The sequence below is a fragment of the Geotrypetes seraphini genome, chromosome 11, assembly GCF_902459505.1.
Source record: "Geotrypetes seraphini chromosome 11, aGeoSer1.1, whole genome shotgun sequence".
In the NCBI taxonomy this organism is placed as follows: domain Eukaryota; kingdom Metazoa; phylum Chordata; class Amphibia; order Gymnophiona; family Dermophiidae; genus Geotrypetes; species Geotrypetes seraphini.
Window position 1 is genome coordinate 7,961,006 of NC_047094.1, and position 18,375 is coordinate 7,979,380.

Consider the following 18,375-nt stretch of genomic DNA (forward strand, 5'->3'; position numbering starts at 1 on the left):
GAGGACGGAGCTTAGGCATTGGTGGAATGAGGCATTATGACATCACAATCTGAGCTCTAGAATGTTGCTACTTAGGATTTTAAAGGGTTTGAGGCTTGTGCAGATGAGGACGGAGCTTAGGCATTGGTGGAATGAGGCATTATGACATCACAATCTGAGTTCTAGAATGTTGCTGCTTAGGATTTTAAAGCGTTTGAGGCTTGTGCAGATGAGGACGGAGCTTAGGCATTGGTGGAATGAGGCATTATGACATCATAATCTCAGCTCTAGAATGTTGCTACTTAGGATTTTAAAGGGTTTGAGGCTCGTGCAGATGAGGACGGAGCTTAGGCATTGGTGGAATGAGGCATTATGACATCACAATCTGAGCTCTAGAATGTTGCTACTTAGGATTTTAAAGGGTTTGAGGCTTGTGCAGATGAGGACGGAGCTTAGGCATTGGTGGAATGAGGCATTATGACATCACAATCTGAGTTCTAGAATGTTGCTGCTTAGGATTTTAAAGCGTTTGAGGCTTGTGCAGATGACGGAGCTTAGGCATTGGTGGAATGAGACATTATGACATCACAATCTGAGTTCTAGAATGTTGCTGCTTAGGATTTTAAAGCGTTTGAGGCTTGTGCAGATGAGGACGGAGCTTAGGCATTGGTGGAATGAGGCATTATGACATCACAATCTGAGTTCTAGAATGTTGCTGCTTAGGATTTTAAAGCGTTTGAGGCTTGTGCAGATGAGGACGGAGCTTAGGCATTGGTGGAATGAGGCATAATGACATCACAATCTCATCTCTAGAATGTTGCTACTTAGGATTTTAAAGTGAGGCTTGTGCAGATGATGACAGAGCTCGCGGGAATGGGGCAGGGACAGGAAAAGAACTTGCATGGACGGGAAAATGAATTCCTGCAGAGACGGGGAAAAATTTGTCCCCATGTCATTCTCTACTCCAGAACCAATCGCAGCAGATGAAGGAAAGACGCAGATGCCCTCTCTGCCTAGGTAGGATCACATCTGGAATGGATTTCCCCAGCAAGACCCATTAGAAGCTACTGGAGCAGGGCTGAGCTAAGCAGCTGCTGTAGTCCAGTGAGCATCCACTGCTATTAAGTGTGTCTCTTGACAGCTGGATTATTTCATTTGTCTGCCAGCGTTCCCTCTAGGGAGCATGGGAGTCCACGGCCTGCATTCTTGCCCTCGGAGGAGGTGTGGCAATCTCGTAGTTTCTGTTATGTGGGTTAGGACGAACCCTCGGAAGTCCTGTAGCGCTCACCTGCATCCCCCAAGGGTGGCAACAACCCCACCACTGTACCCAGATACCTGAAGTTGGCGTGGTGGTTGTAGGGGAGAACTCAGAAGATTGGGCCAGTTCGGGGATCACCGAATGTGAAAATTTTTCTAACATATTGTGCTAAAGTTGCAGAAATGGTTTGTAATTTTTTTCCAGTTTACTGTTCTACCACAATATAATGTGTTTTTTTTTTGGTTTTTTTTTACTAGCATAGCTAATTCTATATAAGAAGTGGTCAAGAACCGTGTAGGCCTCTGGTGGCATAAGTCCCGTCCACATAGTTCCAGCAGTGCGGGGAAGGAGGGAACCCACTTACCGTTCCTATACCTTCAGAGTTGAATTCCCCCCCCCCCCTCCTCCCATACACACCCCTGCTTTGGAGACTTTTCTGATGCTTTGCTTGAGGGTCTTCATTTAAATTTCTTTTACTGCTCTTATTCCTCCGGCCTTGTAGTCCTGCAGCAGGGAGACAAAGACCCTCCTTCCTGGATCATCTACAGCAAGGAGCTTCTCCTCCTCTGGCAGCATCAATGCCCAGATCATAAGAATATAAAAACAGCCGACTAGGTTAGACTAGTGGTCCATTTAGCCCAGTAACCCATCCTCACGGTGGCCAATCGAGGCCACTAGTACCTGGCCAAAACCCAAGGAGTAGCAATATGCCATGCTACCAATCCAGGGCAGACAGTGGCAGACTATGGACTTTTCCTCCAGGAACTTGTCCAAATCTGTCTTAAAACCAGCTACGCTATCCGCTCTTACCACAACCTCTGGCACTGTGTTCCTATTCTCTGAGTGAAAAAAATATTTCCTCCTAAAAGTATTTCCCTGTAACTTCGAGTGTCCTGTAGTCTTTGTCATTTATGACGGAGTGAAAAATCGATCCACTCGTACCCGTTCTACTCCACTCAGGATTTTGTAGACTTCAATCCTATCTCCCCTTAGCCGTCTCTTTTCCAAGCTGAAGAGCCCTAACCGTTTTAGACTTTCCTCATACGAGAGAAGTTTTCATCCCCTTTACCATTTTGGTCGCTCTTCTTTGAACTTTTTCTAGTGCCGCTCTATCTTTCTTGAGATAAGGCGACTGGGGCTCAGCTGTATTTGCAGGAATGGAAGGCGTTTGGGCGGATTCGCTTTTGGGCAGCTTTAGGAGTTCCGGATTCTGGAAGATTATGGCCGTCCCCGGGCCTGCTGCACTCTCACATTATTCAAGGGCCCATTGTCGCTTTCCTGACAGAGAGAAGGAAGAAACATATTTGAGTAGTGGGAAAGTTCATCAGGCCGAGAAAGAGAGGGAAGGATGATTGAGACCACTGAGATGGTTCGGATAAGCTGGAGTGAGCTCGACGGCAGCTCCAGTAGTTGGAATCTGAGGACCGTATCGGGTGGACTTCTAAAGTCTATGTCCCAAAATTGCCAAAGAAAGCCAGTTTAACCAGGAATTGATCATGAGTGTGACTGTTGGGTAAACTGGATGGACCACTTGGGTTTTTTTATCTGCCGTCATTTACTACGTTACTGTGTAATTAGACTCCGACATTTGGGAGATTTCTTATTGTTAATATGGAAGAACCTGAGTTGCTGAAACCATACAAGCTTTCAAGTTTCAAGTTGATTTAAAAATGTGATTTAATTGCAAAATCGTAATCTAATGCGATTTACAAAAAAAAATCAGGGTAAATAAAAACACATGACAATAATACAACTTTTGACCAACCAAACACAACAGAGAAAAAAAAGAGGATTAAATACAATTTATAAATAAAAAAGGGCATGGTCCCTTCAGGACCAGGCTGAAAAGCAGAAGTAGAGTCACATCTTCAGACAAGTCTTCCATTGGTCCTCCCCCAAAGAAATGTGTTTATGTTTTTGTTTTTTAGGTTTATTCAGGTTTTTGATTGAACGCTTTTTTGAAACTACAAAGCGTTGTACAAAATTTAAAATTAACATTTAGACAAAAATTTAACAAATAAAACTTACATTACTGTAATGACACATCTATTATTAATTGAATTATAATAAAAACTACATGACTGACAACAAATACGTACTGGGTAAAAAGGACCGAAAAGCCCCTGGACACGAATAGGAAGAGGGGGAGAAATACAATCGGTATAGAAAATGTGAGAAACATTTAAGGTAAACACAAAAGGGAATTGGGAAAATAAATGTAAGAAACAAGATTAAATTAATTACTAAAACACAGTTGATCAGTTAAAAGCATCTTTAAAAAGAAAGCACTTTAAATTGCTTTCAAATTTTTGTAAGTTTTTTTCCATTTTTAAGTGTAAAGGAAGAGTATTCCAAATCATAGGGGCTGTCACAGAAAAGATTGAGGTACGACGTGCTCTCCACTGGTCTGTCAGACACCCCACTTTCTTCAGATGGGGACATCGTTATAGCTCTTCTTTAATTCAGGCTGTCACAGAACGTGCTTTAGTGAAATTTTATGCAAGAGGTTTTGGGTTGTGTTTATTTTTTTGCAAAGCAAAGAACAAAAATACTTATTTACATACCACTGAGCTTTTCAGTGGTAAATCTGCAGCTGTGGTGAATAATTCTCGTGTTACCTGCAGATCACAAAAGGTCGCTTTCAGAGAAATTCACCTTATTAGTGATATAATGAAAGTCATTAAAATGGAATGCAGGATTATAGAACAGATTTCATAAAAGGCCCAGCATACATTTTCATACGCTCCTGTCCTGTTTTCAGGAAATCCTGCCCCCAATTCTGTGTGGGAGTCCCACTGATACAATGCATGGTTTTACGGGAAATTCAGTGAAGGTTTGCACTACAGTCTCTGGGCATTACTTCACCTCCTGCTCAGGGAGTGGGAGGATTGAACCTCCCTTAAGCTCGTAGCTCTTGTGTGATACCTCGTCAGAATCATGGGAAAGTCTGGGAGGGCGTGAGTGTGGCGTGGGGGCGCAAAAGTGCCCGCTCAGGGATTAACGTGACGCAAGTCTGCTCTAAAGGGAGAGGCCACTACTCTCTGCAGCCAGGGCTGACCTTAAGTATAGGCAACGGGGGTGGGGGGGGGGGGCAGCTGCGCAGGGTCCCGCACTCCTCATGGCTCCGTGATTAACTGAATCAACTTTGCACCTGGCGGCTGACCAAGCATTAAACTGCATGATCAGTGACGTAGCGAGGGGGCCCGGGGCGGTGGCGCCCTCCTCTCCGCCCCTGCTCTTTCTGCACTCGCCCCTCACCCCTGTCCAAGGGACTGCACGACTTTATTGTCTTTTCGGTCCAGGGTAACCCAATCATGTAAAATTGCTAAGATTACAATAGTAGCTGATGGTTAAAGAATTCTGTTTAACCAAATACCACCTCATTTGAGATTTTAATCCCGGATTTGGGGGGGGGGGCAGCAAACTGGTCCACAGAGTGTCCCACAGTTGCTTAAACTGACCCCATCTGCAGCCTTCCTGTGCCCCATGTCCACCTCAGATCAGCACAGCCCCCTCCCCCCCCCTTTTCAGGAGCCCACTTGCTTTCTGAGAGACGGAATGAGACCCTGCCCAAGCAGAAGGCAGCAGATGGCACTTCTGAAGCGCAGTTACTAACCAGAACCAAATAAATGGCCACACGAGATGTTCACCCCACCTTCTCATTAAGAAAATCCCTCTTACTGCCAAGCAACCTGCTACTTATTTATTTATTCATTCAATTTTCCATACTGTTCTCCCAGGGGGGCTCAGAACTATTGACATGAATTTATTCAGGTACTCAAGCATTCTTCCATCTGTCCTGGTGGGCTCACAATCTATCTAATGTACCTGGGGCAATGGGGGGATTAAGTGACTTGCCCAGGGTCACAGGGAGCAGTGCAGGGCTTGAACCCACAACCCTCAGGGTGCTGAGGCTGTAGCTTTAATCACTGCACCACTCTAGAAATCAAAATGTAGTAAAAGTGAGCCAAGTTTAAGACCATGAAGCCATTGTTGTGACATCACTGATGAGGTTGGCTCTTATTGGTGGAATGAGGCATTATGACATCACAATACCAGCTCTGGTTATCAGAGGCTGAAACTTTTTACACTATTCAATTTTCTCTACTGTTCTCTCAGGGGAGCTCAGAATGGTTTACATGAATTTATTGAGGTATTTCAAGCATTTTCCCCGTCTGTCCTGGTTGGCTCACAATCTATCTAATGTACCTGGGACAATGGGGGATTAAGTGACTTGCCCAGGGTCACAAAGAGCTATGTGGGTTTGAACCCACGACCCCAGGGTGCTGAGGCTATAGCTTTAACCACTGCATCACACTCTCCCCTCCAAGGAACAGAAAAGGAAAACACCGCAGTTACATTTTCAGCCTTTTCCTGTGCTGTTTTTGATTCATGCCTGCATCGAGTTGGTAGATTGTCACATAGGAGGGACTCCTTGCAAACTCCAGAGAGCACAGCCCACTGTGATAGGAAAATCTGACAGCTCTTGATTTGTATCTGAGACAGTTTAACAACCACAAACTCCTCTGCACTGGGCTCACCACCAGCCATTTTCATGTCCTATGACAGATAACGAGGGGCCAAAGTCTGTTGCGAATGCACGCTAGAAAGTTTATCTCTTGATGGCATTAAGGGGGCTGCTGCAGAAAGGCTCGTAGTACAGCTTCACGCTGATCTTTGAGCATAAGAACATAAGACTAGCCATCCTGGGTCAGACCAAAGGTCCACCTAGCCCAGTCTCCTGTTTCCACAGTGGCCAATCCAGGACACAAGTTCCTGGCAGAAACCCAGATAGTAGCAACATTCCAGAATCTCAAAGAGTAAACAAGATTCCGGAACCCTAAATAGTACCAACATTCCAGAATCTCAAAGAGTAAGCAAGATTCCGGAACCCTAAATAGTAGCAACATTCCGGAACCCTAAATAGTAGCAACATTCCAGAATCTCAAAGAATAACGAGATTCCAGAACCCCAAATAGTAGCAACATTCCAGAATCTCAAAGAGTAAGCAAGATTCCGGAACCCTAAATAGTAGCAACATTCCAGAATCCTAAATAGTACCAACATTCCGGAATCTCAAAGAGTAACGAGATTCCAGAACCCTAAATAGTAACAACATTCCAAAATCTCAAAGAGTAACGAGATTCCAGAACCCCAAATAGTAGCAACATTCCAGAATCTCAAAGAGTAACGAGATTCCAGAACCCCAAATAGTAGCAACATTCCAGAATCTCAAAGAGTATGTAAGAGGAACCATTTTCAGCAAAAAGCCAATGAAGCAGCAGTTTTTTTCTTTACGATATTTTCCCCTGAAGAAGCTTAGTAGTGAAACAGGGCCTTGTCGGGAAATCTATGGATGAATATGAATTTGAATCTGGGAGTGTCTATCGTTCTAGCGTGACCGTTTTTGGCCGCAACCCCCAGGACTTTGATCTCTGCCATGGACGTTTGGCGACTGGAGATGGGGCATTTTGAAGATAAGTGCTTTTGAGCTTTAAACCATTTTTGAAATGATGTTTGAATATTTGAAATGAACTAATTGGGTTCAATACTGTTGATGAATTGTAAATGGAGGGTTTTTTTTTCAGCTTTGAAGCTGAAATAGTATTTGTCATATTTCCCTGGAAATACTGAGGTCTTTTTCTCCATTTGTCCCTTTCTCTGGTTTACATTGATTGGATGTTTTTTTTGGTGAATTGAGATTATTTTTGACATTCAGCTTGTATTAATATTACATTTGTCAGGAAAGTTGCAAAACCAGCCTGGCCCAACCACCTAGGATGGCAATAATTTTTTTTCGGGGGAGCGGGGGATTGGGGATCATGGGCATTTAGAAACCATGAATGCATGGCATACAGCCATGAGCATTTACCAAAACTCAAAGGCCCACCATATCCTGCCCTTACACAGCAAGACTTTGAACACTAGGTGGTGCTCAAGGCCCCATGCTCTTGTTTTGGTTTTTAAGTTCAAAAAGTTTTCTTTATTTAATATGCATTAAAAAAACAATATGCAAATACAATGAACAAGGTACACAGCAGAGAGAAACAAGGTGTATACATCATAATGGTAAGAAAAAGAGTAAATAAACTTCATACATGGTTTATAATCATAATATCCTTTTTGTACTCGCAATGAGTAGAAAAATGGCTCAATAGATATCAACAATTTAATGATTGAATAAGAAATACATTATGAATACCAAAGGGCAGAGATAGAACAATCCAGTGCCAGGCTGCACTGCTCTCGGTGGGCGGCAGGATGCTCATGGGCAGCTCCTGAAGAATACATCACTCTGCCTCCATCGGCAGGAGGAGTCCACGGTATGGCCCCCCTCCACAGATCCGAAGACACCACCAGCCCCTCCCCAATGAGAGAGCAGATGCGATATCTGTCCCATCTGGACTTTTGCCGTTGGGATTATTTTAAATATGCTGAGGCAACAGAGCTGCTTCAGGAAATTAAACTTCTGTCAGACTTATTTGATTCCCCCCCCCCACTCCCCAATTTATGAATTATTTTACATTTTATTCCATTGTTTTTACCCCCTATTCTTTTTATTCTTTGAATTCTATTGTTTAACGGTTCCTCCCTTCTATTCCTTTTTACATATTCCTTTAATTCATTTACATAGATGGTGCTCCTATCTATGAAATATTCTACATACTTCTCTCCTCTCCACTCCTTCCTGCCCTCCATAGCCCTCCCTACCCTCTTCTAACCCCTTCCTCTGTAATGTCGCCTAGAGCTTGTATAGGTAGGGGCGATGCGCAAATGGAAGAAATAAAATAAATAAAACCAAAAGCTCAAAACAACAAAAAAAGAAAACCAAAGGTCTGGTGATGATTACACATTACAATGTGATAATAGAGGTGACCATATTTTCTGCTCTTCTCTTTTCAAGACCTGTAGATTGATAGCAGCAGTGCAAGAGAAGGAAAGTGGCCTGGAAGTGAAGTGAAGGGAAAGGAGGAAGTAAAGAAGAGAAAAGGAGATGCTGGTTTGCTTTAGTGCGTCAGAAATCCACAGGCAAGCCTTGTTCTCAACTTGCATACAAATATAAAAATGCAGAGAACAGGGAACATCTTTGATCTTAGGTTCCCTTCAGCCTCCTACTTATGAGAAGAAAGCTCAGCAGATATGGCGGTGGGAGGGGGGCGGCAGGCCTGTGAAGGACAAGCTGACTTACAGGGGCTCCAGTTTCAGTATCTCTGTCACATGAGACTTAGAGGAACAGGAAAGATAAAACTTGATAGAAGCGAGAGGGATGCGTTTGTTTTGATACTGACAAGAGCAAGCACGCCAAACTGAAGCAAGATCATGGCCAGGCAGATAAAGACAGAAGGAAAAATGTTGATGGGAAGTAACAGGCACAGGTGGGAGGAGAGCGTGGCCTAGTGGTTGCAGCTACAGCCTCAGCACCCTGAGGTTGTGGGTTCAAATCCTATGCTGCTCCTTGTGACCCTGGGCAAGTCACTTAATCACCCCCTCCCCCATTGCCCCAAGTACATTAGATAGATTGTGAGACAGGGAAAAATGCTCAAGTGCCTGAATAAATTCATGTAAACCATTCTGAGCTCCCCTGAGAGAACAGTATAGAAAATTGAATAAATAGTGTGAAAAGTTTCAGCCTTTGATAACTAGAGCTGGTATTGTGACATCATAATGCCTCATTCCACCAATAAGAGCCAACCTCAGCAGTGATGTCACAATGGCTTGATTGTCCTATACTAGACTCACTTTTACTACATTTTGATTCCTAGTGGTTAAAGCTACATCCTCAGCACCCTGAGGTTGTGGGTTCAAACCCATGCTGCTCCTTGTGACCCTGGACAAGTCACTTAACCTCCTCATTGTCCCAGGTACATTAGATAGATTGCGACTCATGAGTCCACCAGGACAGACAAGGAAAAATGCTTCAGTACCTGAATAAATTCATATAAACCATTCTGAGCCCCCCTGGGAGAAAGATATAGAAAATTGAATGAATAAATAAATAAATAAGGGAAGGAGCATATGTACACGGTGGGGAGAGGGCGGGAAGGAGCGAAGAGGTGGATGGGTGCCGGTGCCCCCACCAAGACAGCATCCGGGGCTCACCCCACCCCCCACCCCCTTACTGCACCACTGATTTGATGTACTGCCTTTCTGTGGTACAGTCAAAGCAATTTACATAGTATGCACAGACTTATTTTGTACCTCAGGCAACGGAGGGTTAAGTGACCAGGAGCTACAGCAGGAATTGAACCCAGTTCCTCAGCCCACTGCAGTAATCATTAAGTTACTCCTCCACTCTCACAACTTGTGTGCAATGTCGATGTTTATGCATCGGCTGGTGTCTGTCTTTCAAGGCTTCCTCCCTTGGCTTTCTCCTATTTGTCACTTAAAAAGTTTTTTTTAATGTTTTTTTAAAACCTGTCAAACAGTAACAGCTTAAGCTGGAATCGTTTGCTCACAGAAAGGCCGCAACCCCCTCCTTCCTCCCACATCTGCACTTGGCATGGCTGTAGCAGGTCATGTGTTCTGTGCTTTGCTTTACAACAGCAAAGATGTATAATTGAACGAGCAAAGGTCAACGGAGGAGTACGATATGAACTCAAAGCTGTGCACCCGTCTGCAGAGCTTCCCTTTCTCACAGTTCAGGTTCCCCAGCTGACTCCTGGGGGCAGCCAGTATTTTCAGCTCCTTCCTTCCTCAGCTGGGAGCAATTGGGTTCTGCATCACCAACCCTATCTGTCATAGAAACATAGAAACATAGAAATAGACGGCAGATAAGGGCCAGGGCCCATCTAGTCTGCCCACCCTAATGTCCCTCCTCTACCTTCGCCCTGTGAATAGATCCCATGTGACGATCCCATTTGGCCTTAAAATCAGGCACGCTGCTGGCCTCAGCACGCAGTGGAAGACTATTCCAGCGATCAACCACCCTTTCTGTGAAAAAGAATTTCCTGGTGTCAGCTCGTAGTTTCCCTCCCCTACTTTTCCACGGATGCCCTCTTGTTGTCGTGGGACCCTTGAAAAGGAAGATATCTTCCTCCGCCTCTATGCGGCCCATGAGATACTTGAACGTCTCGATCATGCCCACCCCTCTCTCATGTCTGTCTGTCCAAGTTAGATTGTAAGCTCGTCAGAGCAGGGACCGTCTATTAAATGTCAAAATGTACAGGGCTGCGTACACCTTTCAGCGCTATATAAGTGATCAGTAGTAGTAATTCTAAGGCTGCTGCCACTGGTCTTTCTTCCATTTTCCATTTCACTTCATGTATTTCCATTTCTTTAATCACAAATCTGAAAAATCTACAACAGCAACTTACACCCAAACTTAACATCTAATATAATAAAACCCTTACCCACGCATGCACAGTTGAAATGGCGTGATCCCTGCTGCCGTGATTTGTGCTTCTGTGCCGTGTTCCATTTGTGGTGCGTGTGCGGCGGTGGAGCCTGTGGCGGTTTGATTTGCGGCGGTAAGAGGAGCATTGCCATTGCCGATGCCACTTCAAGCCTAGGGCAGGGAGGGAGGCTTCAACTCACTGCTGCTGCTTGCTTCGGGCCTTCCTCGCTACCGGGTCATGCTCCTGCCTTCGCGCATAAAGAAAGTAGGTGGGAACTGGCAGCGACAAAGGACCAAAGCAAGCAGGAGCAGCGAGTTGTGAATGCTGTGCTGCCGATGGCTGTGTGAGACCCGGGAGGAGAGGAGAGGAGGGATGAGAAATGCTACTGATGGCTGGCCTACTACAGGACAGGGGGAGCAGGGAAGTGGTGCTGCTGGACAGAGGGGAGGTAAAAGGAAGGATAAAGTGCTTCTGCAGGACAGGAAGAACGGAATGGATGCTGTTGGGCAGGGGGAGCAAGCAAGGAGTGCTGCTGCACAGGGAAAGATGTGAGGGAAATGCTGCTGCTACACAGGGAAGTGGGGGTGGAGAGGGAAAGGGGGCCAGGGAGCAAACTTGCTATACTTTGGGGGGAGGGGTGTGCTGGGGGGCAGGCAGCAATCTTGGTTTGCTCTGGGGGGAGACAGAAAGAAAGGCAGGCATGGCGCCACAAAGAGAGACAAGCAGGCAGGCAGGGGGCCACAGAGAGAGACAGAAGAACAGGCAGGGAAAGCTCAGAACTCGGCGGCGGCATGTTCCCCTATGGCAGCAGTGGCAGCCTATTCCCCGGCGGTGGTGACAGCATGTTCCCCAATGGCGGTGGCTTGGGGGAGGGCAGGGAGAAATAATGAAAGAAAGAGGGGGGACAGGGAGACAGAAAGAAAGAAGGGAGACAGGAGACAGACAGAAAGGGGGCATGGAGAGAGAAAGAAAGAAAGAAAGGGGGCACAGAGAGAGAACGAAAGAAGAGGGCAGGGTGAAATAAAGAAAAAGTTGGGGGAGGGAATGAGGTCTGGATGAGAGGAAGCATACAGGTGGCTGAAAGAAGGGAAGAAATATTGGATGCATAGTCAGAAGAATAAAGTGCAACCAGAAACTGATGAAATTACCAAACAAAGGTAGGAAAAATGTTTTTATTTTCAATTTAGTGATCAAAATGTGTCTATTTTGAGAATTTATATCTGCTGCCTATATTTTGCAATATGGCCCCCTTTTTCTAAACTGCAATAGTGGTTTTTAGCACAGGGAGCCTATGAGCATCTAGAGCAGCGCAGGGTATTCAGCGCAGCTCTCTGCGCTAAAAAACGCTATTGCGGTTTAGTAAAAAGGGAGGGGTATATTAGTCTATTTTTGTATAGTTGTTACTGAGGTGACATTGCATAAAGTCATCTGCCTTGACCTCTTTGAAAACCTGCAGAATATAAATGATAATTAACATTTTCTCTGCATACAGTGTGCTTTGTGTTTTTTTAAATTTTATTATTGGTAGATCATTTTGACTTGGCCATGAAGGTAAAGGGGGGGGAGAGAGGGAGGGTTGCTGTTGAAAGACATCTAATAATCCTTGCAGGCCTGACTGTGCAGGTAATTATTTTTGTAAAATCATGTTTTGTTATGTGACTGGCATTATTTAGACTTTAATTTCTATGAATGAATAGAATGAAAATGATATAAAATTGCTTGCTTGTTTTTATGTGCATGCGCTGAAGGGAAGTGGAGAGAGAGTGGGCTGAGGACGCTGAAGGGAAATGGGGAAGAGAGAGTGCAGAGAAAACGCTGATTTATAAATTGACAATTGTACAGAATATTGTTTCTTTTTTTACTTTAATATAATAAGTTCAGTATAAAACTATTTGAGGCTTGTGTGGATGGGATCAGGTGGTTTGCAGGGATGGGGACAGGGCGGGGACGGAGACAAATTTTTTTTTACCCTTGTCATTCTCTAGGCTCTGCCACAAATCGATTTTGACTATGTGCGGGCGAGTGGAGTGTCAGTTAGGTTGATTTAGCCATTGTAGCGCAAGCGGGCACGGAGTATGGCTCTCAAAAAAAATCTTAATCATTGTACTGCTGATTTTGGCTCTTTTGACTAATGAGCTTGCCTACCACTGGTCTAGAAGAAGGCTACTAAAATGGTATATGGTCTTCATGTTAAGGCATATGGGGACAGACTTAAAGATCTCAATCTGTATACTTTGGAGGAAAGGTGGGAGAGGGGAGATATGACAGAGACATTTAAATACCTACATAATGTAAATACGCATGAGTCGAGTCTCTTTCATTTCAAAGGAAACTCTACAATGAGAGGGCATAGGATGAAGTTAAGAGGTGATGGGCTCCGGAGTAATCTGAGAAAATACGTTTTTATGGAAAGGGTGGTAGATGCGTGGAACAGTCTCCCGGAAGAGGTGGTGGAGGCAGAGACTGTGTCTGAATTCGAGAGAGTCTGGGATAGTCACGTGGGATTTCTTCGAGAGAGGAAGAGATAATGGTTATTGCGGCTGGGCAGACTGGATGGACCATTTGCCTTATTTCATGTTTCTATAACCTCTATGACCTCACAATGCAGGCAAAAAAGAGCCTTAGCCTATAGGATGAGGAGATGCAAATGTTAAGAGCAATAGGGAAAGGAGGATTTAGTGAATGCTGCGGATGGGCAGACTGGATGGGCCATTTGGCCTTTACCTGCCATCATGCTTCTATGTGTTGCTTTGGTGATAAGTCATTTTTGGGGATGCTAATCAGAGAAATATCTTCCACCTGGGTCTTTTTCAGTACGCAGTGGCTGCTGTTTGCAAGCTGGGTCTATCTACTGAGCGCAGAGAGTGCAGGAGCTTCCAGGGCCTGGATTAAGAGCTCTTCCTGGCAGCATTTTCTGGGGAGTCTTGTCCTGTCCTGTTGCAGAGACCGTCAGTCACCCTGCGGCTGGAAGAGCCTCACATGTGATTAAAGCCGTAAAAGAGTTATTAAGCTCTGTTCTGGGCTCCGGCAGCTCTGAACCCTCATCCGATGGGGTGGGTGCAACCAGAAGGTGCTGCAGGAGGGAGGGGCTACATTCAAGCCTTAACTACTGCATCCCTTGATGGTCGGTGACAGCTCTCAGGCCAGGAAAGGGGGGGGGATTCCTGAGCACCTCTGCCCTCTCCCTATCTAGAGGACAGTGGAGAGACCATAAAACAGACAGAACTTTGAAAGTTGTTCTTTTTTAGCTTCCAATATCTGCCAGAATACACTTCAAATGCACATGCCTAGCTTTTTTTTTTTTTTTTTTTTTATCTTTATTAATTTTCAAAGCTAATACAAAGTGCCATGAATTACATATACATTAATAACAAAATAAGCACTCAAATTCCATTAATAACCCTTCTTAATAAAACCCCAGTGTTTATTTACAAATTATTGATACCATATTCTCCAATCAGAACCCTGAGATCTAATGAACAGAATCTATTAACTATTCCATCCCTTAAGGTCATCAATACAAGACGACAATTTATTTTTTCTGTTACGGCACCTCAGTTATGGAACGCCCTTCCAATTTATTTAAGGGAAGAGCAGAATCTTGAGAAATTCAAAAGTAACTTAAAAACATTTCTCTTTAAAGACGCTTTTGATAATTAACGAAACTTACTGCAGCTCAGAATATTTTATTGTACTACATTACACTGTTTTTTTGTTATTCATTTTGTATTTTTCCTTTTTTGTTCTACTTTCCTATAATGATTTGTATTTCATCTCCCTCCTTTCCTTGTGTTTTTAAGTTTGTAATCGTAATTTTTCTAATATTGTAAGTTAATATGTATTGTTCTGTTTTGTATTATTTCCCAGAAATTGTAATTTTAATTTGTTCATCGCTTTGAAATACGATTAAGCGATTAATCAAAACAATTATTAAACTTGAAACTTGATATCCCTCCCCTCCCATTCAACAGTTTTACATTATATTACATTAGTGATTTCTATTCCGTCATGACCTTGCAGTTCAAGGCGGATCACAAAAGAAGTTATCTGGCCATTTCCAGAGGAATTGAAGAGTAGAGCGAGTTGCTTCAGAGAATTGGGATGAGTCCTGCGGAGTTAGTTTGTCTTCAAGGATGTCTTGAATAGGATGGTTTTTATTTCTTTTCTGAACGATTTGTAGTTTGGCGTCGTTATCAGTAAATTGGAGAGTTGGTCGTCTAGTTTTGCTGCTTGAGTGGCTAGAAGGCGCCTCTGATTGGGGGGATGTGTGAACGGTTTGTGGGTTCTCCTATGTCTGGTTGAGGTAGTTTGGATTAGGCGGTTGTTTAGGTAACATACATAGTAACATAGTAGATGACGGCAGATAAAGACCCGAATGGTCCATCCAGTCTGCCCAACCTGATTCAATTTAAATTTTTTTTTTTTTTTCTTCTTAGCTAGGTAGGCTGGGCTGTCTCCGTTTATGGTTTTAAATAGTAGGCAGTAGAATTTGAATTGTACTCTTGCTTGTATTGGGAGCCAGTGTGAGTCGAGATATGCCACCGTGATGTGGTCGTGTTTCCTCAGTGAATAGATAAGTCTTAGCGCTGTGTTTTGAACTGTTTGTAGTTTTATCATGGTTGCGGGGCAGAGGAGATAGAGGATGTTGCAGTAGTCTAGAAGACCTAGGACTAGGGACTGCACCAAGAGCTGGAATTGTGTTCGGTCAAAGAATTTTCAAACTTGCCTTAAGTTTCTCATGACCGCAAATGATTTTTGTATTGTTTTGTTGATTTGTGGTTGCATGGTACAGCATCTGCCTATTGTCATTCCTAGAAGTTTTAGAGTGGGCTGTATGGGGTATGTGATTGAGTTTATTACTAGATTTGTTATAGTTGGGGTTGTATTAGTTTCGAGGAGAATGAATTTTGTCTTGTTTAATCAAGAAATGAACCAGAAAGATATCCCTCCCACCTGCCCACCCCGTCCTGGATATGTATAAAAATAAACAAAAAATTTAAACAAAGACCCCTATGTTAAATTAACAAAGGATGTCAACGGGCCCCAAACTAATTTAAATAATCTGCTGTTCCCTAACATATCTGCATTCATCTTTTCGTATTTGTAACCTAAACATAAACTGGCCCACCAAAACGGAAAGTTGAGGCGATCGCAACTTTTCCAGTTGCGGGTTATCATTTGCATACCTATCCCTGTCATAATCTTAGCTTTTAAGATCTTATTCGGCGTTTGTCCTTTATTAATTCCTCTGTCTTGGATCTCGAAAAAATTCGGACAGGCTAGAACTATGCATAAACTTAAATAATAATAATAATTTTATTCTTATATACCGCCATACCCAGCGAGTTCTAGGCGGTTTACATTAAATTAGATTAGGATCCGTATAGACTTGTAGATTTACAACAAATTTATAGGATTTACAACAACTGTAGCCAAAACTTGGCAGATGAAAAGGGAAATTTACAACAAGTTTAGCCAACTTCGTAGATGAAGAGGGCAGAATTACAACAAATTAATCGGATTTACAACGGATTTGGTCAGACTTGGTGGATGAGGAAGGAAGTGGGAAGGAGAAGCAGGGGGAGATAGGAGCTATCGTGCAGGAGAAGAGTCGGGTAGGGGGCCTTGAGATTATCTGAAGGGTCAGTTAAGGGTCTTGTTTGCTGAAAAGGTGGGTTTTGAGTGATTTTCTGAAGTCGAGGTAGGTGGGGGCCTCGAGTATCATTTGGGCTAGCCATGGGTTCATCTTGGCTGCTTGGAAGGCGAGGGTTTTATGATCATTTCCTTCTCTGGAAGGCATAGTTTCCACTAGGAAACTGGGGAAGTCCCTCTCCTTCAATTTAGCTGAATTATGGACTAATATTCCTCTGTGACTGAGAGAACTGGATTCCCTTCAAATCTTCCGTAAACATCTAAAAACCTGGTTATTTACGAAATTGTAAATCTTGCTTGTTCTGGTTCCTCTCCTTACATCAACCGAGTCAAAGAGCTTTATTCTCATAAAGAGGACTCGGTCTATAAATTTAAGGTTTCGTTTAGTTTGCTATGAGCTCTTGCAGAAGGAGAGTTATCTCACCTGCTCTGGGTGTGTTAATTTACACAGGTGTGTGTGAGGGTTGGTTCTTCGGCTCTGAATGCTCTAGGGCAAGCAATGCCTTTCCACCAACTGCATGGATGCACCTAAGAGGGGGTGTCTGACAGTGTCTGTCAGTGGGAGACACGATTCACAACATCCATCTTTCTCCCACTGGAACTTTGGCCAGTAGAAATGCGTAGGCAGGTCTTTCACCCTACAGGAGCCAGCATTAAATGCTTCTGAAGTATTAAAGTGTAAACTATACTGCGATGATGATTGCTTAGGAAGAATTCCTTAAATTCCCGTCATTTTTCTATCTTAGTTCAATCAATTCTATCATCTCGTCTTGATTACTGTAACGCTATCTACCTCGGCATTACAAAAATTTGTCTTCATAGATTACAATTAGTTCAGAATACCGCAGCGAAGCTGATCTTTGGAAAACGTAAATTTGACCATGTGACCCCTTTGCTTCAGAGTCTTCATTGGCTCCCGGTTTATTTTAGAATTCAATTGAAATGCGCTTGTATTTATTCCTTTATTTTGGAACATTTACCGATTCTCCTTTGCAAGAGGTAGCCAACAATTTAAACTCTCCCTTCCTTCTAAGAAAGGGATGAAAGGAGTCAAGATCTTCAGTCAATCTTTGGTCTTTAAATTCTCTCAACTCTGGAATGATCTCCCCTTTTTTTTAAGGAGTTCCAGTTTGTATCAATTTTTCCATAAATCTTTAAAAACTACTCTGTTTGCCAAACATTTTGAAAATTAATTCTTTTGAAATTTTGCTATTATCTTCTATTTATCATTTGTAAATCATTCCCTGTTTATTTTATTGCTGTAAACTGAGTCGAGCCTTCTCAGAATGATGACTCGGTAGACAAAGATAAGCTTTAGTTTAGTTTTAGGGATCTCAAAGTCCTTCCTTGAGGGCGGCAATCCAGTCAGGTTTTCAGGATTTCCCCAATGACTATGCATTGAAAGCAGTGCATGCACATAGATCTCATGCAGATTCATTGGGGAAATCCTGAAAACCTGACTGGATTGCCGCCCTCAAGGAGGGACTTTGATCAGGGGTGGGCAACTCCGGTCCTCGAGGGCCAGAATCCAGTCGGGTTTTCAGGATTTCCCCAATGACTATGCATTGAAAGCAGTGCATGCACATAGATCTCATGCATATTCATTGGGGGAAATCCTGAAAACCTGACTGGATTGTGGCCCTCGAGGAGAGACTTTGATCAGGGGTGGGCAACTCCGGTCCTCGAGGGCCAGAATCCAGTCGGGTTTTCAGGATTTCCCCAATGACTATGCATTGAAAGCAGTGCATGCACATAGATCTCATGCATAGTCATTGGGGGAAATCCTGAAAACCCGACTGGATTGCGGCCCTCGAGGAGAGACTTTGATCAGGGGTGGGCAACTCCGGTCCTCGAGGGCCAGAATCCAGTCGGGTTTTCAGGATTTCCCCAATGACTATGCATTGAAAGCAGTGCATGCACATAGATCTCATGCAGATTCATTGGGGGAAATCCTGAAAACCCGACTGGATTGCGGCCCTCGAGGAGAGACTTTGATCAGGGGTGGGCAACTCCGGTCCTCGAGGGCCAGAATCCAGTCGGGTTTTCAGGATTTCCCCAATGACTATGCATTGAAAGCAGTGCATGCACATAGATCTCATGCAGATTCATTGGGGGAAATCCTGAAAACCCGACTGGATTGCGGCCCTCAAG

At 43.7% G+C, this 18,375-nt stretch overlaps 1 protein-coding gene across 5 annotated transcripts in view; it reads left to right on the forward strand.

The window, feature by feature from the left end:
• Window positions 1–18,375, forward strand: part of GRAP (GRB2 related adaptor protein) — a 97,129-nt gene that overhangs the window by 35,419 nt on the left and 43,335 nt on the right. The window lies entirely within an intron of this gene.